Source organism: Ammodytes marinus (assembly GCF_949987685.1).
Source record: "Ammodytes marinus genome assembly, chromosome: 9".
Classification (NCBI taxonomy): domain Eukaryota; kingdom Metazoa; phylum Chordata; class Actinopteri; order Uranoscopiformes; family Ammodytidae; genus Ammodytes; species Ammodytes marinus.
In genome coordinates this window covers 24,553,831-24,566,388 of record NC_137213.1, presented here as the reverse complement: position 1 = coordinate 24,566,388, position 12,558 = coordinate 24,553,831, and positions in this window count along the sequence as shown.

The following is a 12,558-nucleotide window of genomic DNA, read 5'->3' as shown; positions in this document are numbered from 1 at the left end:
GCCCCGATTACCGGTCCCCGCTCAGTGTTTTGAAGTGAGCGGGTATATAGCGCTGGCTTGCTGGCACCATTGCTGCTAGCACACTCCTCTGTAAACTGTGGTGGTGTCTAAAAAAAGCCTATACCTAAGTTGGGAGAAGCAGCAGCAGTCCCGACAGTGTCAATGCTGCCCTTTCCATGAAGTCAGTAGCAATGACAGAGTGTCTAACACCCTCTGCAAGGTAGTGGGGGAAGGGGTGGGGGGGACATGCAGCTTCTTGGTATACTCTGCACAGCCTGAGGCTGGCTGGGTCATCCTGAAATCTCCCTGCTTACATTGTCATGCTGTGTGTTCTTTTTTGGCACATTACAGACACAGTTTTCATTGACATCTCTCTGCTTAATGAATCATCCACTGGCCTGTCATGGATTTATATAACTCCAGCTGTGTTGCAGTGCAGTGTCAGACAAACAGACTGTCAGCAAGAAACAAATGTAACACTTGTACTTTAAAGCACCAGTGCGTAACTTTTTCATATTAATAAATGTCGGTTACATTCAAACCATTGCCAAACGAGCTGACACAAAGTTGAGTAAGCCTATCACCTCCACAAAACTCTCTCTGAATTATAGGGGAGATGTGCCACATTTTAGTCAAAGTGACTTTAAAGTGAGGCCTTGACAGTAAAGTCTCCAACTCAAATATGTACATATATTACAGGGTGTTGTGCATCCCCGGCAACAATAACTTTGGATCTGAATTAGACTGTTTAAGAAATATAGCTTTCAGAAAAAAAAGTTGTCTTGTGGCACAATTTGCCCCCGGTGTGGTGTAAGTTGTTCCACAAGAGAGAATACCATGGGGTAAATTGTGCCATTGATATACACTCAACAAAAATATAAACGCAACACTTTTGTTTTTGCTCCCATTTTTCATGAGATGGACTTAAAGATCTAAAATTCATTCCAGATACACAATTGTACCATTTCTCTCAAACATTGTTCACAAATCTGTCTAAATGTGTGATAGTGAGCACTTCTGCTTTGCTGAGATAATCCATCCCACCTCACAGGTGTGCCACATCAAGATGCTGATCTGACATCATGATTAGTGCACGGGTGTGCCTTAGACTGTCCACAATAAAAGGCCACCCTGAAATGTGCCTGATTCATATAATTTATTGATGAAGTCATGAGGAAAGCAGTCTTATGCTGGGCTTACACTACACGACTTTTCACTCGATTTGACAGTCGCAGACAATCTTCCAATGTCGGACTGAAATCACTGGAGTCGTGCTGGAGTTGTGGCGCGCGCACGTAATCTCAGTCGTTTGGTGGTCTTCCGACCCGATTTCAGACAGTCTTCTTCCCGTCTTGACGTTCCGACATTGTCAAACATGTTTGATATTATCGCTAGTCTTAGGGGGTTGGCTCAAGCGAAATTACGTAAACACTGTCACACTCTCGCATGCACCAAGCACGACACAGGAGGAACGGCATTAGTCGCGACCTGTGTCCGCCTGGTGAGGCACTTATTTCGGATACTTTTTCATACAAGCCTCGGTGGAGAACCAGGCTGACATCCGCGCAACCTGAACACTCTACCGTCAAATACAGGGTTAGGAGTTAAAGTTATTGGGGTATGAGATCAGCAAATAAAGCTGGTCAAATAACTAAAGGAAGTCCCCCGCTCGGAATATTGAATTAACTTGTTTTTAATTAAATAATCACAATCGCTTTTGCGGAAATGATATTAATTTCAAAAGGAATCTAGTTGTAGTCTTGCAATATGAGACCCCCTGTTTTTTCAAAATCTCACTCTGTGACTGAAAACTAATGACTAGTTGTCTTCAGGTGTGAGTTGATTGTCTTCAGATGTAAGAGGGTTTCAGTCTTCAGTCTTTTCAAAGTATTTTAAAAGTCGTCTAGTGTAACCCCAGCATTACATGCCTCCCAGAGTTCATCAAGATTCTTTGGTTTGGTCTTCCATGCTTCCTCTTTCATTCTACCCCAGACATGCTCAATGATGTTCATGTCTGGTGACTGGGCTGGCCAGTCCTGGAGCACCTTGATCTTCTTTGCCTTGAGGAACTTTGATGTAGATGCGATGGAGCAACCATGTGATGTAATTCAACCGAAGATTCATCTGAGAAATCAACCTTCCAGGTCGAATCAGTGCCCAGAAACCAGAACTAAACAAAAGGCAATTAAAAAAAACCTGTGGCATTTTCTAAGGCCCACAGCCTGTTAAAGGCATGGACGCTGGAAAAGTGGTAGAAGGTGGATTTCTCAGATGAATCTTCGGTTGAATTCCATCACAGCCGCCGCAAATATTGCAGGAGACCTACTGGAGCCTGCATGGATCCGAGATTCACCCAGAAAACAGTTAAGTTTGGTGGCGGAAAAATCATGGTCTGGGGTTACATCCAGTATGGGGGTGTGCAAGAGATTTGCAGGGTGGAAGGCAATATAATAGCCTAAAATATCAAGAAGAATTAGCTACCTCTTACATTCCCAACCATAAAAGGGGTCAAATTTTGCAGCAGGGTGGTGCTCCATCGCACACTTCCATCTCTACATCAAAGTTCCTCAAGGCGAAGAAGATCAAGGTGCTGCAGGATTGGCCAGCCCAGTCACCAGACATGAACATCATTGAGCATGTCTGGGGTAGAATGAAAGAGGAAACATGGAAGACCAAACCAAAGAATCTTGATGAACTCTGGGAGGTATGTTAGACTGCTTTCTTTGCTATTCCTGATGACTTCGTCAATACATTGTATGAATCATTGTCGAACACATGGATGCAGTCCTTCAAGCTCATTGAAGTCATACAAGATATTTAATATGGATCGCACCACTACTTAATTCACTGATGTTATGCAAGTAAATCAATGAAGCAAATTTATTTTAGTATATTAAACATAATTTGGGAGGGTTTTAGCTTTCATATGAGCCATTTTTTTTAAACCAATGGATTAATTAAAAGTCAGTTTATAAGCTGTTGTTTCTACAAAATTGATAAGTGACTGATAAGACTTTTGTCCGGGACTGTATTCCATGTTTCTCCCTTCTTTACAGGATGAGTCAAATGGATGGCTCTTCTTAAATATGTGGTCACATTTCCAATTTCTTCTATGGTTCTCTTGAAACAAGGGGTGGCACAACTTCCCCACTGGCACAACTCACCCCACTCTCCCCTATGTATGGCAATGTTCACATACTGGTGTAGCCCCCTGGCGCAGGAGCTCAGCAAAATCCCAAGAAGCACCCACCACAAAATGTTTCAGTCGTTGATTCTACTGCTAAGAAAAAACCTGGACGTACAGCAGAAGGAATAAAATCCATGCACTTTCACACAACTCATGTTGCACCGCCAGTGTTGTTTTAATTTCCTCAGAATTCCTCATTGGGTGATAGAAGTTAAGTTACGCACTGTAGCTTTAACATACATGTTCCCGCTGTGGAGTCAATCATGACAGCAGTAATGTTTTTTTAAGCTTGATAATCATAAGTAGTGTTTAGGTTCACATTAAGTTTTTAGGGGTCAACATAATTGCAGGGGTCATTTTATTTTCCCATGTAACCACAAGTAAGTGGTCCTTCAGGAGAACATATACAACAAAGATTATATTGGCAGGAAAAATTATAAACCACTAATATTTGTGAGAGGGACCAAACACTCAGCTCACTGAGGATGTTTTTCTTCACTTCTATTTGATTACACATTGCAACAGTGTCATGGGGATTGTGTGTAAACAATGGTGTGTGAATAAAGATTTCCATAAAAGACACAAAGAGAAACCCTGTGAATATTATGGCTCTGGATGCCATGATGGTTACCTAAGACAGGGCATGAGACTTGAAGGATATGAATAATTGGATTATTATAAAATGTTAGTATAATATATTCTCTCTCGTTTGAAGGCGGAACTGTCAGTAATTGGTTGAACGCGATGCACCTACTTCCGCTCACCAATCATACTTTTAAATTATAGGGCCACCATCTATCAAATCTGATTAATCCACACAGTCCTCGAGCAATTCTAAAATGAAGTACTTTGAACACACCAAAGTCATTCCTTGATCCACTGTGATAACACTGTTTAAATATGTATCACCTAATTTGAAAAAATAAATAAAAATTGCACTCATATTCATTTTCATGTCTCTCTATTTACTCATTCTCATCATTTCAACATGTGTGAAGCTGTTTAATGTGTATTGTCCACTGTCCATGCAGCAGCTGCTACTCTGAGGAGTCAATAGTCGCAGTGTGATGCAGGACACCCTGCAGCATTCTCTCCAGCTCCATCTCCCTCCATAATGGACACAGTGAGAGAAGCGTGCTGCTCCGAATGGACAAACTCACAGGGGGGGCGTGGGAAGAAAAAGCTCTCCACTGGTCATTTTGATGGATTGACTCATTAAACAGACAACAACACTAACAAGCATGCACACACATCGGCTCGTAAATGTGCATTAAGGGGTGCTCTTAAATGTCATATGAACGTTGAGGCATTCACTACAACTAAGTACCATGCAATCAGTATATAAATTAAGACCCTTCATTAAAAAAATGTCACTTACTACCTTCTATCTCCTTCTTTTGAAGACAATAATTCATTCGCGTTTCCAAGGTAGCCGTTTCAATAGCAAGCGTTGCTGTTTAATTAAAAGGGCTCCATTTGACACGGAAACAATTATCTCATTGTGAGCTGTTAGGAGCCAGTCATTGCACATGAGCTATACGCAGCTCACCTTGTTTGATTTGGACGGATTTCACAGTTAAGATAATTGAAAAGCCAAGTGAGTTACGATCCATTAAAATATAAAAAGAGAACAGGTACATACTGAGTCCAGAATGGGAGACATGACTACTCCATGCACTTACAATTCAAATAAAAATCCCTCTGACATAAACCCATTCTCGCTATCAGTTCTAAAATGAGGCTGCGGACAGAATGTTGATGCACAGAGGAAATGCCCTATGGTGAGCTGCGTCGTGCCTAAACGGGTGACTTTTGCCCAAGAGCATCATAGTGTTTTGGGAAGCCTTTTTTCTCTCAACATTGACTTTAGCTTTTTAAATTTATTTTGCACTCCTTAAACCACACAGGGCAGGGGTTTCTGTAGAAAGACAGTGAAGGTGAATATGTCAGAATCTAGAATGAGTTGAACAACCCTCTCCAAGCTGTGTATTCTGTAGAGGGCCCAAAGCTGCATGTGTTAGATGTGTAGATAGGCTTATACACCTGAGGCCTGCCCAGAGGAAATTGATTCTTTCTGTTAAAATAAACAAACTAACATACACCATATTATCATAATCCTACCATTGTAAAAAAAAAGGCAAAGTAGAAGCGTTACTACCCCCTCCTTTCTTTCTGTTTAATCTCCAGTACACTCCCTCTGTTTACACAGAACTTCCCACTGGTGATTAAGAAATTTCCACTGAAGTGAGTGACTGAGTGTGTTTTTTTCCACCGCATTCACCCTCCATTTAATTTCCTGTTCTCTAAATTTGGTTAAATGATTTAGTTGATATTGTAATGTTCTTTGACCTCTGCAAGTATATCATTGACATCAATTACTGTATGATGTCCCATAGTACTTTTGTTTTTGCTTTTAAGAGTTGGGTCTGAAAAGTGTGGTCCATCACACTACTGATAGTTGTGTTGGAGCTGAGCTCATGTGTATGTTTTCTGTATTCAGATACATCTTGATTTAATTTATCCAAAACATATTTTCTTAGCATTCCTGCCGACTCATGACCCTTTGCATAAATATATTTGCAAAAAAATAATAAAAAATCAACACAGTTTTGTGTTGTTTCTTTCTTCTTTATTTTCTACCTTGTCAATAAACTTACCCTATAATGGAGGGTCCTGAAACCTATGGCTCTGGCTACCTATGTAGCTCTCCGCCAAGTTATTTTTGGAATTTTATTTGGTCAGGTACTTTACTCTAAGATTTAGGCCACGATCCAAATACAATGGAGGCTAAATAAATGACTGTTTTACAAGTTCCCAGCATTGTACAATCCCTCTTTATCCAGCAGAAAGTATAGCTCCAATGAAAACTGTTGACAGTGAGGTCTGTGTATTATCAGGAGTAACAGGGACACGGTGTCTCGTAAGACACACTAAAAAGACTAATAAAACCATTCAGCAAAGTATCTGCATGGTTAGACAACATGCTGAGTGGAAAATAGGTTGAAAATAATGGCCAGAGGGAAAAAAGGACAAAATCAAAAGAGTTGACCCGGCATGATGGTGAGTGGGTTTCGTCGCAATCAAACCTTTTAGTATGAGCCAGTCACAGACAGAAGAGTAATTAAAGCTTGACTAAATGGAGGCACCGGTGAGAATGACCCCGGAAAGTATTGGAGCACTGGGATTAAAAGCTCTGATTGAATTAGACACCCCGTGCAGAGGGAGGAGGAGAGATGTGCAGGGGTACACAGGACACAGTCATACAGGCGTGTGCAGCTAGACTAAACTGAAATGTCTGCCCATTGACAGAAGCCCTGTTGATGATTAATTACACAGAGAATTCCTTGGTACCGCGCTTGATTGTAGCCTACTGTAAATGATTGTAGCTACTGCCTGCGTAGGATGTTTCTCATTGGGCTGATCTATCAGTTAATCAACCCTGAGCTCTCACACATCCATACATATAAAAAAAGTGTCTTTTTATTAATACGGCTTTAGGTTTGCTGTGGGGAAAATACCCATCTGAGCCTTGAAGGTGGACTCAGCGATTCTGGAGAATGCTTGTTGTTGTAAAAAATCACTTTTGGTCAAAATCAGTGAATTTCTTCTCATGATTCGCTACCTGTGTGTGTGTGTGTGTGTGTGTGTGTGTGTGTGTGTGTGTGTGTGTGTGCACACTGAGAAAAACAATCTGGTCTTAATAAAAATGCAGCCTAGGCTCTGTTAACTGGTAGGCTATGTAAAAAAAGGGGGATGTAAACAAAGGGTGCCCACCTTAGCTAGCGACATGCCCATTTACAGAGCCTAGGCTGTGTATTAACACGTTTTCAGTGCACAAAAAGTATGGACAGGTAGTTTATGAATCAATGACTCCACCTTTAAGGATTCAAATACACTACTTTCACATGTTTAAGCACTTTAACAAACCTGCAACTGACATGCAGCACGTTTGATGCAGGAAAATAAGGCACTGAATAACACAAATCACTTGACCTTAACCTATCTTCTATATTTCTTTCTTTTTTCTAACAGCCATGCTCACATTATGGGCCATGGGTACCAGGGTCAAAGAAATCTCAACCTTAATTGTCATCTTTGCTGAAACATATTGATTTTCAAAGGGAAAAGATGATGACTGGCCTACAGATTCACTTGAAAATAATTAAGGTGTGTGTGTGTGTGTGTGTGTGTGTGTGTGTGTGTGTGTGTGTGTGTGTGTGTGTGTGTGTGTGTGTGGGAAAGAAAAGATGAAACTGGAGGAAAGAAGATGAAGAATGCCGCTAATGAAAGTGGCTGCAAAAAAGATGATCTGCTGAGAGGTAGAGAGAGAGAGCGAGAGAGAGAAAGAGGTGGGGTGAACACCAGAGCTCAAGGCAGCTGTGACGTACTGAAGCACCAAAGAGCAGCTGAGATGAAGTGCCAGAAGAACTTAGTCGAGGAGCAGAGACGTACGATGGTCGCAAATATTGTCACACTTCTTCAAAGTTCATTCGTCTTGTAAATAAGAAGAGGATCAAGGAGCACCAGAACCTGCAGGTGTGTGATTTTCTATCGCTCCATGAAGTTATTCTGTTGAATATGAATGAACTAATAATACAACATTGTGACAGAATGGTCTTAACCTTTTTTCTTTTCTTTTTGCTGTTGAAAAGTGGTGTTTAAACCTATTTTAAAGAAATTGCATGTCTAAAGCTAAGAGACAAGCATGTCATCAATACTAATTCAGGCGATTGTGAAAGCAAATTTGATTAGGCTGCTTGTTTCCATGCATGTTGCTGAGCAGTTTCCCCTGCTGGATGCCATTGTCCAGAGCTACTGTATGTTACAGCTGCTTGGTAACAGCAGTATGTTGTATGTGAAGCGACCATTTAAAATAAGGCTATCACTTAGTTATGTCGTGCCATTAGGATTTTTTTTTTTTTTTTAGTTGGCAACAGTTTTACAATAGGAATGTCCTCAACATGAAGGCAAACTCCACCTTGAAATTTCTGTATCTGGCTGTCAGAGGCCAAAGACTGTAGCGGCAATTTTCACCTGTCTATTTTTTACTTAAATGTTAGTAAAGATGAAGGCAGCAATCCTTTCCTTCTTTAGCTAAAATGTGAAAGTGCACAATGATGTGAAGAACTAATTTTGTGTTTATAATAGGGCTGTCAAATTGACGCGTTAATTTCGATTAATTAATCACAGAAACATTTACGCGATTAAAAAAATTAACGCAGATTAATCGCACTTCTATATTGCCCTTTGACCCGGGGCAAAAGAGGTGTGACGATAGCGCAGCTGCACCTGTAGCTTGCTGACACGATCCGCATGGGATTAAAGAGTAAAGAAAGAAGCAGGGGAAAGAGGCCGAGGGCTTTATGGATGTGTTATGGGCTGCTCCGGGCAAATAAGCATGAAAGTAGGAATACGTCTTTTGTTATTCTCCGCAGTGTCTGCGCATTATTGATTTAGTGGGTGCCTAATTAACAATGTAGGTTCAAAACAGTATCTCTCCATCTTCCTCCGTGTCTCTGTTTGCTTGCTGCGATCGTCTCCCACAAACGGACACCCGCCCCCTCTCACTCTTCCTAGCTGGCATATGCCTGTCTTTTTTCCTCCTTTGTGTGTGTGTGTGTCTCAATATTTTTGGCTATGAGTAGGACGGTGAATGAGTCGGCATAGGCTATGCGCACCACACCTGTGGCAGTGCAGCGCTGTCTGTTGTGTGGAAGATAGACAGTCGTCATTTAGCAAGAAGCAGAAGTTACGAGAGACAGGGGGGGGGAGAGAGAGAGAGAGAGAGAGAGAGAGAGAGAGAGAGAGAGAGAGAGTAGCCTATACACAGGCATATAAGTGTCATAAGTATGCGATTAATTTTGATTAATTAATCACAGAGCCTGTAATTAATTAGATACATTTTTTTAATCGCTTGACAGCCCTAGTTTATAAAATCGCCAGAATGCGAGAAACATTGTCTGTAGTGGCCATTTGTCCTCAATAAAACAATAACTTGAAAATAAAGAAATCAAACAAAACAACGTAATCAAAATAGCCACTGAGACACTAGGGGGACGAATCTTACGCAGGGTAGGGAAAAGAGTCCACTGTCCAGTCGGGAATTTGCGTTTTGAAGGTTTATGTTCCGATCTTTACAAGTAAACAAAGCACATGTACAACAGCGTGGAACTGGCCGCTTCATCTTCTTTGTCTCTCTCATAGAGCTGGTAAAAAACCATGACCCTACCCAGTGCCTGTCTTACCCATGCCCGCCTACCTCTATATATAGACACCTGGTGCGCCACAGCTGGCCACTAATTGCAAAACAAAAACATAAATAAACTCAAATTAACTTTAACCAATAATGCAAACGAGAAATTAAACATTAAATAATCAAATTAGTTTATATCAGGCCAACAAACTACACAAATGCTTTATAATTCAATTGTACAACTGAATAGCTCCAACATTCTGGCCCCTAATTGGGGAAAGTGTAAACACACAATTACTTAAATCCATAAGGGGAGCTATTCTCTCTATCTGACCCTAAGTCTTAGACTATATTCTATTGTCTTCTTCCCGATAGCTTGATGGGTTGTGCTGAAAGAGAACAATGAAGACGGAAGACAGGACAGATGGAGAAAAAGAAAGAATATTGTCCATAGTCTTATGCCGTAGCCTCCAGGAGCAGGCATATCTTGGTCACAGGTCATTCCAACACGCTGGTCTTGGTTTGGATGCAGACGGGGCAGACCAATCCTTTGGAGTCCGACTTTGTACTCAGAACTTTGCCACTCAGCCAGGATCCTCTTGGGGCTGTAGCATCAGCAATATTGACAAGTTTTCCTTGTGAGAAGTCTCTTCTTGGATAAGCCCATTTTTGTCCTTCTTGCATGCAGAACTGGCAATACTGATCCAGTATTTCTGTCGAGGTCTGTACAGCATGTGGTTTCTACCAGCATGTTCAAGTTGTTGATGAATGTGGTGTGTGGCATTATCTGCGTATTTGACACTAGAATTCACTCTTGTTTCTCTTTTTATCTGCCTCAGATTTGTTCCATCTTCCAGTCTCAGATAGGACGCTGTGCCATACCCAGCTTCACTGGCATCAGACAAATTGTGAATGTGTGCTGTCACAGATGTTCTAAAGTTTTTGGGTTTAATGCATTGCTCTACTTTGAATCCAGTAGTTTTTTGGAGATTATTGAGCCAATCAGACAATTGTTTAAAGAAAAGGGGGGGGGGGATTGGTTCATCCCACTTCAAGTTTCTTCTCCACAACTCCTGCTTAAACTTTATATCTTTTTCAAATTTCTTCTTCAATCCCTGGAGCCGCTGGGCACAGCGATTATTTGGTAGCACAGGGTGTTCTTCTCTGAAAGGTAAGTCTTTGCAGTAATGACCTTTTTTCATTTTTGTTGTACTTTTCATAATCCCCATAAATGTAATGTCCTCTCTTGACAACTCTAGCTGCTCCTCTGATGCGTTCTCCTTAAAGTCTTGGTTGTATTGTTTGCTGAGCATTTCCTCCAGGTGTGTCACAGAGATACAGTTTGTTGTAACAACAGAGCAGCCAGTCTTCACTTGGTTGTTATCTCCACCACAAAGTGGTCCATTAATGACCCAGCCGACTCTTGTTCGGACAGCATATGGTCCTTCGCCTGGGCTGTTGATCAGTTCCCAGGGTTCCATCACTTTAGCTGCATCAGTGCCGATGAGCAAATCCACATCTGCATTAATATTGTGAAGCTTTACATTCCTCAGATAAGACCACCTTTCAACATCTTCTTGATGTGGAATGTTCAACCTTGACACAGGCATAGTATTTTGAGTTAAGGTATTAGGCAGCTCAATAAAATCATTGAAGTCCATACCAGACACTTCCAAACCAGTCAATATGGTGGTGCTCACAATCCTTTGTTGGCCCATTGTGCTTAGTAGGATGTTGGCTGGCTTGCCTTCCAGGCCCAACTTCTCTGCCAAACTGACTGTACAGAATGTACCGGAACTCCCCGGGTCCAGAAATGCATACGTCTGCACGATTGTGTTACTCATGTGGGCTTTAACTTTGACTGCAACAATGGAAAATACAGTATTGTCCTCATCACCGGCCCCTATATGCCCACATGTCTGAGGCTGCCCAGGTGAAACGCTTAATGGAGAACTCACAGATGCTTGTATTTCTTTAAAGGATGTACCTCTATCCTTTATCTCAATGTGAAGTACTGAGGGATGCTTCATCTGACACACATTGCAATCCAAGCGACTCCTGCAGTCTTTACTTATGTGGCCAGGCTTTAGGCAACCAAAACAAATTCCCTTTTCCTTTATGAAGCATATCTTGTCCTGATGCATCTTCATCTTAAATAGTGAGCATTTCTCCATCGAGTGAGTTGTTTGTTGGCAAAATAAACAGCATTTGATGTTACTTTCAGTAGAAGAGGATATGCTTTCATTGGCCTCATAGCTTCTATCTTCTTCATTCACTGCAGTGATGCTGGTGGCAAATGTGCTTCTTTCTTTCCTTTGATTAGCATAATCTGTGTTGGGGGCTTTATTGTGGCTGGAAGGTTGTGACTCTTGAATGTTGCCAAAAAGGGGGTGAGAAACAATCTTGACTAGTTTCTCCAAAAAGGTCACAAGGTCAGTGAACACAACTTGTCCTCTTTGCTCCTGCAGATCACATGCCACCGTCCTCCATCTTTCCCTTAGCTGCAGTTTCTGAGGTTGGATGGCATATCCAACTCCTTCATGTACACAATTTGCTGTGTTAAATTTGCACAACCTCGAAGAAAGAGTGAAAACGATTGCAGTGCTTCCACATGTTCTGTTTTAATGGGTGGCCAGTTGTGAATTTTGTCCATATATGTTGAAGCAATTTTATGTTCATTTCCAAAATGCTTGGTGAGAAGGGATTTAGCTGTTTGATAGCCCTTAGCAGGGGGGAGATGATGACAGCTCTTCACCAGGTCTCTGGGCTGACCCCTGGTGTACTGTTCCAAAAAGTGCAGGCGGTCACTCCAATAATTAGTTTTTCCTTCCACGCCAACTTCAAAAGCTCTGATGAAGGATTGAAACTGCAGCGGATCAACATCAAACACATGAATATTTCTTATTGGCAGAGCAGATGATAAATTTTGCTGAACCAGCAATGTTGTGATGTCATTCTGACACTGCATGATGTTCACAATATCATTTTGGGTGTTATGGTTGCCTCCTATATTGAGATAGGATTCACATCCAAACTGTTGTTGTGCTTTGTGCTTGAATATTTGTTGCAGGTCTGAAGTCAATTTGTGTCACGGCTGTGTGTTTAGGCCTGACAACCAACCCTGGAGACTGGTTCACCCAACATTTCACTTTTATTTGCATTTTTTGGTACAAAAAAA